The sequence below is a fragment of the Triticum aestivum genome, chromosome 5B, assembly GCF_018294505.1.
Source record: "Triticum aestivum cultivar Chinese Spring chromosome 5B, IWGSC CS RefSeq v2.1, whole genome shotgun sequence".
NCBI lineage: Eukaryota > Viridiplantae > Streptophyta > Magnoliopsida > Poales > Poaceae > Triticum > Triticum aestivum.
The window spans coordinates 312,924,279-312,941,042 of NC_057807.1; the positions used below are offsets into that span (position 1 = coordinate 312,924,279).

At 44.0% G+C, this 16,764-nt stretch overlaps 1 pseudogene; it reads left to right on the top strand.

The window, feature by feature from the left end:
• Positions 1 to 11,538: 11,538 nt before the first annotated feature.
• Positions 11,539 to 14,830, top strand: LOC123111574 (uncharacterized; annotated as a pseudogene).
• Positions 14,831 to 16,764: the final 1,934 nt, after the last annotated feature.

The window sequence follows — 16,764 nt, forward strand, 5'->3', positions numbered from 1 at the left end:
AGCCCATACGGAAAGAACTCCAAAGTTAAGTGTGCTCAGCTTAGGGTAATTTCAGGATGGGTGACCGACCGGGAAGTTGCTCCCGGGTGCGCATGACTGAGGACAAAGTGGGTAGAAAAGACTAGTATATATCTGTGGGGCCAGTCTAGATCCCGCCAGGAGTAACGATCACCGGCGGGCGTGTCCGGGGCGTTACACCCTTTTTTATTGTGTAGATGAAAGGATCGAGAAGAGGTGTCTAGAGGGGGTGAATAGACTCTGAACACACAAAGTTGGTAGTTTTAAGTTGACGCAAGTAAAACACATATCATGTGGTGAATAAAAATATAGCTCCAAGTAAAGTTACCGATGAACGAAGACGAAAGAGGGGATGCCATCCGGGGCATCCCCAAGCTTAGGCTCTTGGTTGTCCTTGAATATTGCCTTGGGGTGCATTGGGAATCCCCAAGGTTAGACTCTTGCCATTACTTATTCCATAGTCCATCGAATCTTTACCCAAAACTTGAAAACTTCACAACACAAAACTTAACAGAAAACTCGTAAGCTTTGTTAGTATAAGAAAATAAATCACCACTTAGGTACTGTTGTGAACTCATTCTAAATTCATATTGGTGTAATATATACTGCATTCCAACTTCTCTATGGTTCATACCCTCCGATACTACTCATAGATTCACCAAAATAAGCAAACAACACATAGAAAACAGAATCTGTCAAAAACAAAACAGTCTAGTAATCTACAACTCTCGAATACTTATGTAACCCCAAAAATCCTATAAAATTAGGAAGACCTGATAAATTTTGGTACCAATCCATAACAAAAAGAATCAGATCAAAAACACGTGTCCGTGAATTATCAAAACTAATTTACTGAGTGCAAAAGTTTCTAATTTTCAGCAGGATCAACACAACTATCACCGTAAGCTATCCTAAAGGTCTTACTTGGCACTTTATTGAAACAAAAGCTATAAAACATGATTACTACAGTAACATAATCATGTGAACACACAAAAACAGTAGGGGTAAATATTGGGTTGTCTCCAAACAAGCGTTTTTCTTTAATGGCATTCAAGCTAGGCATGATGATGACAATGATGCTCACATAAAAGATAAGAATTGAAACACAACGGGAGCATCATGAAGAATATGACTAACACATTTAAGCCTAACCCACTTCCTATGCACAGGGATTTTGTGAGCAAACAACTTATGGAAAGAATGAACTAGCATAGGAAAGCAAAACAAGCATAGCTTCAAGATTTTCAACACATAGAGGGGAAACTTGCAATTCCTACAAGCATATATTCCTCCCTCATAATAATTTTCAGTAGCATCATGAATAAATTCAACAATATAACCATCACATAAAGCATTATTTTCATGATTCCCAAGCATAGAAATTTTACTACTCTCCACATAAGCAAATTTCTTCTCATGAATAGTAGTGGGAGCAAACTCAACAAAATAACTATCATGTGAGGCATAATCCAATTGAAAATTAAAATCAAGATGACAAGTTTCATGGTTATCATTATACTTTATAGCATACATGTCATCACAATAATCATCATATATAGCAACTTTGTTCTCATAATCAATTGGGACCTCTTCCGAAATAGTGGATTCATCACTAAATAAAGTGATGACCTCTCCAAATCCACTTTCATAATTGTCACAATAAGATTCAACACCCACCAAAATAGTGGGATCATTACTTCTTAAAGTTGACACTCTTCCAAACCCACTTTCATCAATATAATCATCATAAATAGGAGGCATGCTTTCATCATAATAAATTTGCTCATCAAAACATAGGGGACTAAAAATATCGTATTCATCAAATATAGCATCCCCAAGCTTGTGGCTTTGCATATCATTAGCATCATGGATATTCAAGGAATTCATACTAACAACATTGCAATCATGCTCATCACATAAAGATTTCATGCCAAACATTCTAATGCATTCTTCTTCTAACACTTTGGCACAATTTTCCTTTCCATCATTTTCACGAAAGACATTAAAAAGATGAAGCATATGAGGCACCCTCAATTCCATTTTTTTGTAGTTTTGTTTTATAAACTAAACTAGTGATAAAACAAGAAACTAAAAGATTCAATTGCAAGATCTAAATATATACCTTCAAGCACTAACCTCCCCGACAACGGCGCCAGAAAATAGCTTGATTGACGGGGTGTTAGTGCCGCTTACCTCGCCTCCTCGGCAACGGCACCACAAAAGAGCTTGATGTCTACTACAGAACCTTCTTCTTGTAGACGTTGTTGGGCCTCCAAGTGCAGAGGTTCGTAGGACAGTAGCAAATTTCCCTCAAGTGGATGACCTAAGATTTATCAATCCGTGGGAGGCGTAGGATGAAGATGGTCTCTCTCAAGCAACCCTGCAACCAAATAACAAAGACTCTCTTGTGTCCCCAACACACCCAATACAATGGTAAATTGTATAGGTGCACTAGTTCGGTGAAGAGATGGTGATACAAGTGCAATATGGATGGAAGATATAGGTTTTAGTAATCTGAAATATAAAAACAGCAAGGTAGCAAGTGGTAAAAGTGAGCGTAAACGGTATTGCAAGCTAGGAAACAAGGCCTAGGGTTCATACTTTCACTAGTGCAAGTTCTCTCAACAATAATAACATAATTGGATCATATAACTATCCATCAACATGCAACAAAGAGTCACTCCAAAGTCACTAATAGTGGAGAACAAACGAAGAGATTATTGTCGGGTATGAAACCACCTCAAAGTTATTCTTTCTGATCGATCTATTCAAGAGTCCATAGTAAAATAACACGAAGCTATTCTTTCCGTTCGATCTATCCTAGAGTTCGTACTAGAATAACACCTTAAGACACAACTCAACCAAAACCCTAATGTCACCTAGATACTCCAATGTCACCTCAAGTATCCGTGGGTATGATTATATGATATGCATCACACAATCTCAGATTCATCTATTCAACCAACACAAAGAACTTCAAAGATTGCCCCAAAGTTTCTACCGGAGAGTTAAGACGAAAACGTGTGCCAACCCCTATGCATAAGTTCACAAGGTCACTGAACCCGCAAGTTGATCACCGAAACATACATCAAGTAGATCACATGAATATCCCATTGTCACCATAGATAAGCACATGCAAGACATACATCAAGTGTTCTCAAATCCTTAAAGACTCAATCCGATAAGATAACTTCAAAGGGAAAACTCAATCCATTACAAGAGAGTAGAGGGGGAGAAGCATCATAAGATCCAACTATAATAGCAAAGCTCGTGGTACAAGATCGTGCCAAATCAAGAACATGAGAGAGAGAGAGAGGGAGAGAGAGAGATCAAACACATAACTACTGGTACATACCCTCAGCCCCGAGGGTGAACTACTCCCTCCTCGTCATGGAGAGCGCCGGGCTGATGAAGATGGCCACCAGTGAGGGATCCCCCCTCCGACAAGGTGCCGGAACAGGGTCCCGAGAGGTTTTTGGTGGCTACAGAGGCTTGCGGTGGCGGAACTCCCGATCTAGGTTTCTTTCTGGGGGTTTCTGTATTTATAGGAATTTTTGGCGTCGGTCTCACGTCAGGGGGGTCTCCGAGACGTCCACGAGATAGGGGGGCACGCTGAGGGGGTAGGGCACGCCCTCCACCCTCATGGATGGCTCGGGACTCTTCTGGCCCAACCCTTTTACTTCGGAGGCTTCTTTTGGTCCATAAAAAATCATCAAAAATTGGCACGTCAATTGGACTCCGTTTGGTATCCCTTTTCTGTAAAACTCAAAATCAAGGAAAAAACAGAAACTGACACTGGGCTCTAGGTTAATAGGTTAGTCCCAAAAAATCATATAAAATAGCATATAAATGCATATAAAACATCCAAGATGGATAATATAATAGCATGAATACTTCATAAATTATAATGCGTTGGAGACGTATCAAAGAACAAGGAGAAACACTAGAGAACTTGATCCAGAATTGGTCGGCGACAAAGTCACCTATGTTAGAGTATATTGACTTAGGTGTCAAGTGAGGACACTTGATCATAGGTCATACTCATTGTTTAAGCTCAAAATGGGGTTGCCATTTTTCATTTAAGCACTTTGATGTATTCTCATCTTGTTTAGCTGCTTTGACCCATGACTTGGGGTAAAGCTTCTCTAAGATGGAATAACATACCTTGGGTGTCCTTTTGGCTCATAGTATCAAATGTAAATATAAAGATAGCTTGGTATCATGGATAGCCACACTCTCTTAGCCCCCTTGTAGGTATTTTCATTTCTTTGTTTCACTTGTAAATTGTACATTTGTAATCTCTCTAGTTCTTTGCAATAAAGAACTGTGAGGCTGTTGCCTTGCAGTATATAGTCGAAAAAACATACCTTGGGTGGTGGTGTTTATCTTGATCATGTAGTTGAATTTGTGTTGGATGCTCAATGTTGATGTAGTTCGCTTGGAGCACCACTTGTAATTGGAGTTCATCTACCTACATGGATTAGATTTGCAAGGAAGAGCACTTGTGTATCCAAAATGACAATCATGAAATTTTACTTAGGAATTTGTCAAAGGATATGTTTGAAGAGTTTCATGCTTCCTTGTCTTCAACCACCGTAAAGTAGAGACTTGGTGATGTAGAGATTTCTCAAGATATGAGTGAGTTGCAATCTCATAGATTTAGATCCATCCAAGTACCTACATGGGTTAGATAGCATGCAAGGGTGCAAATGTATCCAAGATATATGATTATCATCATAAGAGAAATATCAAGGATTAGTCATAAGCTCATGTCTTGCATGTATCCAAATAGTGTCCCTACTCCAAGTTTGAGGCATCAATGATGTTCAATTCACCTCTCAACCTGCAAAACACTTTCTCATCAAGTGGTTTAGTGAATATATCCGCCAATTGCTTGTCGGTGCGAACATGCTTAAGGTTAATATCACCCTTAGCAACATGATCTCGAATGAAATGATGAAGAACTTCAATGCGCTTAGTTCGAGAGTGTTGCACGGGATTATGAGCAATCTTAATAGCACTTTCGTTGTCACAAAGCAAAGGAACATGTTTCACATATATACCATAATCTTTAAGAGTTTGGGTCATCCAAAGTAACTGAGAACAACATGAACCAGCAACAATGTATTCCGCTTCGGCGGTGGATAAGGATACCGAGTTTTGTTTCTTGGAGGACCAAGACACAAGAGATCTACCAAGAAATTGACAAGTACCCGAACTGGACTTTCTATCAACCTTGTCACCGGCATAGTCCGAGTCGAAGTAGCCAACAAGATTAAAAGAGGCCCTCTTTGGATACCAAATGCCAAAGTTTGGTGTATGGATTAAGTATCTCACTATCCTTTTCACGGCCTTAAGATGGCATTCTTTAGGGGCCGCTGGATATCGTGCACACATGCACACACTTAGCAAAATATCGGGATAATAGGCACATAGATATAATAATGAACCAATCATAGAGCGGTAAACCTTTTGATCAACGGGCTCACCATCTTTAGTCAAGTCAAGATGTCCACTAGTAGGCATAGGTGTACTCATACTTTTGCATCTTGCATATTGAACTTCTTGAACAAGTCCTTGTATACTTTGTTTGAGAGACAAAGGTGCCTTCCTTAGTTTGCTTGATTTGCAAGCCAAGAAAGAACTTGAGTTCACTCATCATAGACATCTCAAACTTCTCCGACATAAGCTTTCCAAACTTCTCACTAAAATGAGGGTTAGTTGATCCAAATATAATATCATCAACATAGATTTGGCACACAAATAATTCTCCATTAACCCTTTTAGTGAAAAGAGTAGAATCACTTTTTCCAATCTCAAAGCCTTTTTCAATAAGGAACTTGGTCAAGCATTTATACCATGCTCTAGGAGCTTGTTTAAGACCATAAAGAGCTTTGTGAAGTTTGTAAACATGATTAGGTTTCTTAGGATTAACAAAGCCGGGATGTTGTTTAACATAAACTTCCTCCTCAATTTCACCATTTAGAAAAGCACTTTCAATGTCCATTTGGTATAAAGTGATATCATGGTGATTAGCATAGGCAAGTAAGATGCGAATGAACTCAAGTCTAGCAACGGGGGCATATGTCTCACCATAGTCCATTCCTTAGACTTGAGTGTAGCCTTGGGCGACGAGACGTGCTTTGTTGCGAACTAATTGTCCATCTTCATCTTGCTTGTTGCGAAACACCCATTTGGTACCGATGATGTTGTGGTTGTTATCGGAATTCTTGACCAATGTCCACACTTGGTTTCTCTCAAAGTTGTGTAGTTCTTCGTGCATGGCGTTTATCCAATCCGGATCTTCCAATGCTTCTTCAACCTTCATTGGTTCAATGCTAGAGATGAATGAATAATGTTCACAAAAATTAGCCAAACGAGATTTAGAGCGAGTGTTTCTCCCGGTTTGGATATCATTGTAGATTTGCTTGACGGTATGGTCTCTAGCAACTCTTGCTCGAACTCGTGAGAGCTTTTGCTTTGATCGGGGTGGAACATCTTCTTCATCATCTCATTCTTCTTCTTGGCCTTCATCATTGTTGACGTTGTCGTTCTCTCGTCGTGGTGGAGAAGGAGGTTGATGCGGTTCATCTTGGTGTACTTCCTCGTTTTCTTCATCTTGGTGTGTCCTACTTGTGGATGCTTCCATATCAACTCTTGGTTCACCTTGTCGTGAGGTAGAAGCTTCCACTTGGACGGACGAGGTACTCTCCTTCACCTCCGTTGGACAAACCTTGCCAATAGACAAGTCTTGGATTGCATCCAAAGGATCTTTATCTCCTACATCAATTGGCAATTGCTCTACTTGCGAGCCGTTAGATCATCAAACTTCACATCTACCGTCTCTTCAACCTTTTGGGTGAAATTGTTGTAGACACGGTAAGTGTGAGAGTTTGAGCCGTAACCAAGTAGGAATCCCTCGTGAGATTTAGGTGCAAATGTAAAACGACGATGCTTATCAAGAATGTAGCACTTGGAGCCAAATACTCGAAAGTATCCAACTTGGGGTTTGTTACCGGTGAGGAGCTCGTATGCCATCTTGTCGAGTAGCTTGTGAAGATACAAGCGATTTGTCGCATGACAAGCTGTCTCAACCGCTTCCGCCCAAAAGTGCTTTGGCGTCTTGTACTCATCAAGCATCGTTCTTGCCATTTTGATGAGCGTCCGGTTCTTCTTCTCAACAACTCCAATTTTTTGAGGTGTGTACGTAGCCGATAACTCATGTGAAATCCCTTCTTCGTCAAGAAAGGTGTCCACATTGGCGTTCTTGAACTCCGTTCCGTTGTCGCAGTGAACCTTCTTGATCTTCACTTCAAATTGATTTTGGGCCTTCCTAGCAAAGTTTTTGAAGATCTTTTGGACCTGCGATGCACCCACGTAAATCTTGAAAAAGCATCAACTATAACGAGACCAAATGAGTTTCCACCAAGACTTTTGTAAGTGTTGGGACTGAAAAGATCCATGTGCAGTAGCTCGAGCGGTCTCCTTGTGGTCATGATGTTCTTCACGGGGTGGCTTCCTCCAACCTGTTTTCCCGCTTGGCAAGCACTACAAAGTCTATCCTTATCAAATATGACATCTTTAACACCAAGGATATGATCACCTTTAATAAGCTTGTCAAGGTTTCGCATGCCCACATGACCTAACCGCCTATGCCATAACCAGCCTTTAGAAGATTTAGCAATTAAGCAAGTTCTAGTTTGAGCCTTTTTAGTGAAATCAACAATGTATAGATCACCTTTGCGTATACCTGTAAAGACCATTTTATGATTATCTCTATGAAACACTTGGCAATCTAGTTTGGTAAATAGGACATTGAAGCCAAAGTCAGCTAGTCTAGAAACAGAAAGCAGATTATAGCCAAGAGATTCAACGAGCATGACATTTTGTATGGAGCTATCATGTGAGATGGCCACCTTACCGAGGCCAACCACCTTACCCTTTGAGTTATTACCAAAGTGACATACTTTTGAGGGCCGTCGTTTTCAGCAAGCTCACGAAACATATCTTTATCTCCGGTCATGTGATCGGTACATCCACTATCAAGGACCCATTCCTTTCCTCCTTCCATGTATCCCCGAAGATTTTCCATAAGACCAAAGTGTCTCATTGCATCATCAAGATCATAGTCACTATCATCATCCTCATCATAGTATCCATGTTCAACATCGTCATGTGGTGGATCAATTCCTAGAGAGGGTGATTCATTAGATAAATGATGTTGACAATGATCATCTTTATGAATTTTAATAGCTTCGGAAATAATATTGCTAATAATTCCAACATCTCCTTTGGCACGCATAAGATTTGTAAGCTCAAATAGACAATCACCAAACTTAGGATCATTGGAATTCATCTTACTCAAGGCAATAGACCTATGAATAATCTCATCTAGATTTTGCAAGGAATAATTTGGAAATCGTTCCTCAAGAAATCTCCATATAGTGTAGGCACACTTAAGAGTAGGCAAGCAACCAATCAAGTTTCTAGGCAAACCTCTAGTGATAACATTAACAATTCTAAGATTGTGAATCATGTCAATTGACTCATCAAGGGTAGGATGCATAGGATTAACATGAGGTGCACAAGGGCTAGCAATGTACTTGTTCAAATGATATTCATTGAAAATCACAAGCATCTCATTTTTCCACTCATGAAAGAACTCTCCATCAAGTATAGGCACTCTATGTCTAAGACTCCCTAAAGTAGACTCATCCATCTTCCTCCAATGGTGTTTAAACCAAAGCAATGGAGACCAAAGCTCATATACCAATTGAAAGGATCGAGAAGAGGTGTCTAGAGGGGGGGTGAATAGACGCTTAACACACAAAGTTGGCAGTTTTTAAGTTTTTCAAATTTAGGTGGAGTTTAAGCACAATTTTAACCATTCACAATACATATCAAGCAAGCATGCAAAGAGTATATGGGCAGCGGAAAGTAAAGCATGCAACTTGCAAGAAAATAAAGGGATGGGATTGGAGTGTGCAAACGCAGTTGGAGACACGGATGTTTTTGGCGTGGTTCCGATAAGTGGTGCTATCGTACATCCATGTTGATGGAGATTTCAACCCACGAAGGGTAACGGTTGCGCGAGTCCACGGAGGGCTCCACCCACGAAGGGTCCATGAAGAAGCAACCTTGTCTATCCCACCATGGCAATCGCCCACGAAGGACTTGCCTCACTAGGGTAGATCTTCACGAAGTAGGCGATCTCCTTGCCCTTACAAACTCCTTGGTTCAACTCCACAATCTTGTCGGAGGCTCCCAAGTGACACCTAACCAATCTAGGAGACACCACTCTCCAGAAGGTAATATATGGTGTGTTGATGATGAACTCCTTGCTCTCGTGCTTCAAATGATAGTATCCCCAACACTCAACTCACTCTCATAGGATTGGATTTGGTGGAAAGATGATTTGAGTGGAAAGCAACTTGGGGAAGGCTAGAGATCAAGAATCATGTGGTTGGATTGGAATATCTTGGTCTCAACACATGAGTAGGTGGTTCTCTCTCAGAAAATGAGTAGTGGAAGTGTGGGCACGTTCTGATGGCTTCCCTCATGAACGAGGAGAGGGTGGAGGGGTATATATAGCCTCCACACAAAATCTAACCATTACACACAATATACCAAACTGGGTGGGGCCGAATCAGAGAACTCGGTCAGACCGATCCAGTACATAATGTGACCGTTAGGCAATTTCGGTGGGACCGATATGATAAACTCGGTGGGATCGATGTGTAGGGGTTAGGGTAAAACCTCATCTCGGTTTGACCGATTACACAACTCGGTGGGACCGTTTTGGTAATAAGCAAAACAGAGAGTTGGTTAGGCAAACTCGGTGGGACCGATTACATCTTCTCGGTGGGACCGAAAATATTGCAATAGACAATAGAGAGTTTGCAAGCCCATCTCGGTGAGACCGAGATCCCATCGGTGTGACCGAATTGATTAGAGTTTCTGGCAGTGGCTATGTCAACAGAACTCAGTGGCGCCGGATGGATCAAATCGGTGGGGCCGAGTTTGACTTTTTGTTTTGGACATATGTGGATATGAGAAAGTGGTTGAGGGCTTTGGAGCATATCACTAAGCACTTTGAGCAAGCAAGCCATTAAGCAACACATCATCCCCTTTTAATAGTATTGGCTTTCCTATAGACTCAATGTGATCTTGGATCACTGAAAATAGAAAATGTAGAGTCCTGAGCTTTGAGCTTGAGCCAATCCTTTGTCCTTAGCATCTTGAAGGGGTTCCACATCCTCTTGTCCATGCCACTCCACTGTTGGACTTATCTAAAATATACTAGATGAAAGTGTTAGTCCAACAAGAGATATATTGACATTAATTACCAAAATCACCCAGGGAGCACTTGTGCTTTCAGTAGGCATTCCAATCTTTGGAAGCCTTCAAGGCCCGACATAAGGACAAGCCTTTCGCTCTAACACATTGTTGGTCGCTCATCAAAGATTGTCCCAAGTTCAAAGACCAATATGCCGCTCTTAAGAAGAAAGGAGGGAAGGCGACCATGGCTGACAATGGAGATTTTCTCAAGAGGCCGAGGGACAAGACCAACTCGAAGGCCTACGAGAAGCGTGATGCGTCATCCATCACCTTGCAAGCAACTTTACACGACATGATGATTCCAAAGGAAGTGAGGGAGGAGAGGAGGATCAAAGGGAAGAAGGAGCAAATGAAGATATACTTGGAGCACCAAACAAAGAAGCTTGACATGGAGGATGCCGCCAAGAGAAGGAAGTTCGACATTGAGGATGCCGCCTAATCGAAGAAGCTCGCGATTGAGGCCACCAATGCCGATACCAAGGCAAAGAGGTGGCGCTAGCTATCATGAGCGTTGACAAGACCAACATGTCCTTGAAGAGAAATATTTGGTTCGTGAACCGACAAAAGGAGATGTTCGAGCAAGACGGCCTGAACTAGGGAGGCCTCGACCGTGAACTATGGCCGTTCATTTTGAATGCTGACTAGTGTGCCAACCGCTGGCTTTGTTGTCAGCGTGAAACTTGGGACTTGATCGTTTTGTAGGCTGACATATGTTTGCCTGTCGCTGCATGAACTGTAGCCGCTGGCCGCTGGCATGAGACTACGTCCACTTTTTTACTTTTGCATGCGGTCGGAAGAGATGCGGCCGATATGCCGGCGAATCCAGAAAAACGGCCGGACGCCGTCCCATTATCCTATTGAAACAGACAAAATCCAAACAAAACGAGCGTCCATTTGGGTTGTGCGTTGAAGTTTGCTTAGGACTCGAGGATTTGTCAGCGGATGTCTGCGGCACCAAAAAGAAAAAATGAGACCAACCAAGGGCTAACCCTCGTTGGCATTTTCTTATAAAAGAAACTGCACGAGTACCGCGCGTTCGAGACGGGACTCGAACCCGGATGAGCTGGCAGCTACCTCAGCTGCTCAGTCAACGGGTCGACGCCCGGTCCTCGATGTCTGCGGCACCATGTCTGTTGGATGCGGCAGAAAACGTGAGGAGGCATTGGGTGATTGGACCTGTCCGGACGTTTGCGTCATGGCGATTGGGGATGCCCTTCTGCACAAACCAAACATGCCGTAATCCTCCGTTCCGTCCTGCCAAAGCTAGTCCGCCAGCTCGAACCCTCGCGCAACTCCAGCGATGGCGCGGAAGAACAAAGGGAAGAAGACCAAAACCAAAAAAGCGCCACCTTCCTCCACCTCGCTTCCTCCCCCGCCTCCGGTGGAGCCACAGGCTACCGAGGCGGCGGCCTCCATCGATATCCTCGCCGAGTTCGACATCTTCAACATTCTCCGCCGTCTCTCCCTCTCCGACCTCCTCCGCGCCGCCCTCGCATGCCACCGCTGGCGCCGCCTGGCCGCCCGCTGCCTCCCTCCCGCCCCTCCTCTCCTCGGCTACTTCCACCACCCAACCCACCCCCTCCCCCGTTCCCCGGCCGGGATACCAAGCTCGAGGACACCCCCGCCGTGTTCGCTCCCCTCGATGCCGCCTCCCCGCGCCTCACCCTCGACTTCGCTCCGGACGCCTTCCGCTTCCTCCTCTTCGACTCGCTCCAAGGCCTCTTGCTTTTCGAGTCGTCCGACGAGATACAGAAGGACAAGGGGGCCATGCCCCGCTTCCTCGTCCTCGACCCGCCCACCCGCCGCCGCACGGTCCTCCCGCCCCCGCGCCGCGACACGGTGCCCGATGACCGCCGCTGGCGCAGATCGAGGTACTACATCGGCTCCGCGCTGCTCTCCCGCGCTCACCCGAGCAAGCTCTGCTTCCAGGCTGTCTGCTTCGCCATCGAGGAGGGGCGCCCTCGCGCCTGGGTCGCGTCCGTCACCAACGGCGACTGCAGCTGGCGCGCGCTCCCGCGGGACGAGGAGGCCGAGGTCGACTTCAATCCCTGGTTGTTCGAAAACCGCGGCGTGCACGCAGGCGGGAAGATATACTGGCACATCTGCAACTCTCCGCGCATGCTCGCGCTGGACCCTGTCACACTCAGGTTCTCCTACCTGCACGGCCCGCGCGCGCTGGCTGTCGACCCGATAACTGTGTGCAAGGTCCGCGTCGGGGAGACGCCGGATGGGCGGCTTTGCTTGGTGACCGACGGCGAGCAGCAGCTGCAGCTCTGGGTGCGCGGGGAGGGCAGGGGGAGCGACAAAGGTTGGCTTCTGCAGAAGAGTGTCGCGGAGTTGAGCACGCTGTGCGACATGATTCCTGGCATGCCCAGCGACGCGGAAATGATTCCTGGACCTCGCAAGCCCACCGACATCGAGATGGTTCCTGGCATGCCCTGCGAACGGACTGTTTGCGTCTGGCCCAGCGACATGGACGTCGGTCGCACGGGGAAGGTGTTCATCAAGACCTGGGGATTTGGGCGCTACTCGTACGATATGTACACCGGCAAGCTGGAGCGCCTGGCGACGAAGCGTGGCAAGGAATATGGGCACCCCATGTTCGCCTACTTCCTGGCATGGCCACCCGCCTTCCTCGCTCCAGACCCAGAGTACATCCCTCTCCTCTCACTCATGTCATTTCTGTTCAGCGATGTTGCCTGCTCTTTTGCACACTCGGATCATTTTGTGTTTCACGTGCCTGCTTGGAGTAGGCTAGTATAACTTGGAGGCGCAAAGGCATCCAGCCTTTCCAGGACTTGTATGGTTATAGGGAGTTCTTAGTTGCAAGATATTGACATCATTTTTGTTATTGCAAGATATTGAAGTGATTATGCTCAAAATGACAAGGATTTGGGGGGCATTCAATACTTGTCTGTCTTACAAGTTCTCATCACAAGTCCTGTTGGTTGTATTGTAGAGATAATGACACACTTGATACTTCCTTAATTTGTGCTGCATGGTCTCGTCTCTACACATGTTCATTATCCTGTCCTGCCGTATTTCACATTCTGAAAGTTTCCCAGTTACAATTTCTGAATTATTCTTGCACAACTTCCTAGTATGCTTCGAATGGACATTGATCCCACCATGTCACTGTCGTAGAACTGGTGTTATTCAGTACACGCTACGTGATACGTAATTTTGGCACCAGGACCAACATTATGTTTACATTGGTAACTGCGTTGTTCATGGATTGTAAAATTCATTCTGACATTGCAGTTTTGTACATTAGGTTTACGTTTTGTCTTTTAACTGCCTGCTCACTCTGATTTCCTTGCTCATTTTGATTTGTTATAAACTGCTTTTATGTTACCTTTAGATTTCCAAAGTGCAGATTTTTTTATGCTGGGAGTTGTAGTGAGCTTCTTTCACAGGCTTGGTGCAAGTTTCATATTGGGTATTTTAGCTTCTGTTTATGAATTGAATTCCTGGGAAATCAGCATCTTAATGTGTTCTTTTTTCTCTTACACATTTGCCTTGTGGTACTGGTTTGGGAGATGATCCTCATTATTCACATTAAGTTCCTAACTGTGGCCCTCGATGTGACCTTTACTTTCTCTTTATCTTTACAATTGATAAGGACACAATCTTGCTTGTATTTTTGTAGTATCTGATCATTTAGAAGATCAAAGAAATCGAGAAAGGATATTACTGGTGTCAAACATGCATATGATCATATATGTGCCGTTCACTGTGTGATTATTGGTTAATTAGGTACCTCATTCTCCTCACTGCATGAAATCAATTGATGATTTGGCTACTTTTGTCTAGAAAATAGCACATTTTATTCAGTTTTCTTTTCTTAATACGGTAATTGTCAGTTTGTCTGAATTGTTGCAGTCATTTCGACAATTCTTTAAGAGAAAATTCTTTTACTGGTATTCACTTCGAGTAGGTTTGAATTCTGAACAGTAAACAGCATAGACATGAGCTTTGAATTATTTTTTATACTGCTTGCTAATCCTGCACTTTCGTCAAGTTATATTGGTTTGTTTCAGTGCAAGTTTGGTAGCTGATACTTGTGTCATTTCTATGATTCAGGCCGTTTGGTGATTTGTAAGGAATTGGCGCATCTTTGTTTGAAGTCAGCTCTTCATTACGGTCAAAAAAAAGTCAGCTCTTCATTTCTGGGTCACTACTTTCGTGCTACCACCTCAGGTTGAGCTCATGGGGAACCTCTGATTACCTTGACCTTCATGCCAGCATTTAAGCAATCTTTTGATGCTATGTTTATCCAAACGTCATTTGGACTTGATGATATTCAGCAAGGTGTACTGTTAAATTATGCTTATTTTGGACGATGCATTGTTTTGGTCGTATTCCGTAATATTCATCGAATTTCGACTTCCGTAATGTTCTGGCTTGCCTTGGTATTTTGCAGGTTTGGCCATTGCGAGTCAATGATTGTCAAAGCTTTTATTTACGAATCTAGTGATAGTTGAGTCTTTTTCTTTTTTTTTTTGAAAAAAGAGGAGTACCCCGGCCTGTGCATTGCGTGATGCACACAACCATTTATTAAAGTGAACCGAGTATCTAGTATGTTCCAAGCAATGATCCGGAAAAGGTAAAAATAAAGATTACAGGATGAGTTGCCACAACCGGCAAAACAGGACAACATGCCTACACACATATCCGAAAAGGTAGCCATAGTTGAATCTTGAATTTGGATAGTACTAGGATTTGTTTCGATAGTTGAATCTTGAATTTAGATATACCAGGATGTGTTTGATTGTTAGCATTTGTCCCATGCAGGCCCTAAGGATGCCAAACGAGTCGATTTGCTTAGCTAGGATGCATCAAATTTGTGGGTCGCACGGTTCTTAAAGCATCCTCGGTCTGGCAGTGGAATTCGCATGTTTCCACAGGGTGCATCATTGCACGCGGCTACACACGGTCGGGAAGCACAGGAGATGGGATGCTTTGGTCATAACTCCCCTCGCCACTCAAACCCCTCTTCTTTCACCACCCCTTCGTTGGCACTGATGATCGGCTTTGCTCGACCATCGTGCTACCCAAATCCTCGTCCCCTACACTAGTGCTCACCTCTGGTGGCTCGCCGGCGTTGAGGCAAGGAGCCTCAAACCTGGGGATATGAAGAGGATGCTCAAGTCTCCTTTTCCATCTTCACCAAGTCACGCTCGACATGTATTGAGCCCTCATCAACGGCGGGTACCTTGACGCGTACGGGTGGGAGTTCGGGTGCGGCGGCGGGGACATCGTTTGCGGCTGCATGGAGTTCCAATGAGGGTGTCAGAAAATCCGTAGCTTTGGAGGCAGGGAATTTGACACCCGCCGCGGCTCCCCCAACTGGAGCGTCAGGGTCTTCTTCTCCGGCTTCGACGTCAACACCTCTATCGTATGCGGCCACTGTAAGTTTTTTGATCTACAACAAGTTACATTAGTTCGTAAATGTTGACCGGGGGGGGGGGGGGGGGTAGAAGAGGGGATTGTATACGCGGATAGGGTGATTTAGGTCGATTCAGGACGCTTTCATCTCCACCTCAAGCGGAATGCCTAGTTCTCAAGGGACTGGATATGCGGTTAGAATTTCTTTTATATTCGTACATTTGATTAGCATGATTTGGTTAGATTGTACACATCAAATTTTTGGCAGTCGATGTGCATGTAAGCGGGATTGTGCATGTCCATTTGGATTGTACATGCACATTGCTACATTGTGCACTGCTTTACCTTAGATCATGCCAATGTGCATGTCAATGGTTATGCTAGATTGTGCACTTCTTTGTCTTAGATCTCGCCAATGTGCATGTCAATGGTTATCCTCGGTTCTTTGGCTTGTATCACACGAATGTGCAATGCCCATGCTTATGCTTCAATTTTGAACTGTCGATGTCTTTTCATGTCCATGATTGTGCAATGCCTTTGTGTTAGATCATGCCAATGTGCAATATCCATGCTTTTGCTTAAATTCTGAACTATCAATGTCTTTGCATGTCCATAGTTGTGCAATGCCTTTTGTGTTATATCGCGTCGATGTGCAATGTCCGTGCTCATGATTCACTTTGGCACAACCTATGTCTTTGCATGTCCATGATTGTGCAATGGCTTTTGTGTTAGATCATGCCAATGTGCAATGTCCATCTTATGCTTCACTTATGCACTGCTTATGTCTTTGCATGTTGATGATTTCTCTTTGATTGTGCACTTCCTTGATTTATTGTGCAATGATAATAACCAATGCATGCTTAATTGACAAGGTGATCAAGACCAAGTGGCGCGTCATGGGGGGGGGGGCTGCCATCCATCGCCTGACTTCCAGGACGTGCTCCTGCTCAACCCATGGAAATTGAAGCATGAAATGTCGGGGAGTAGGGAGGCAGTGCTGCCGCCTCTGCACCATCATGG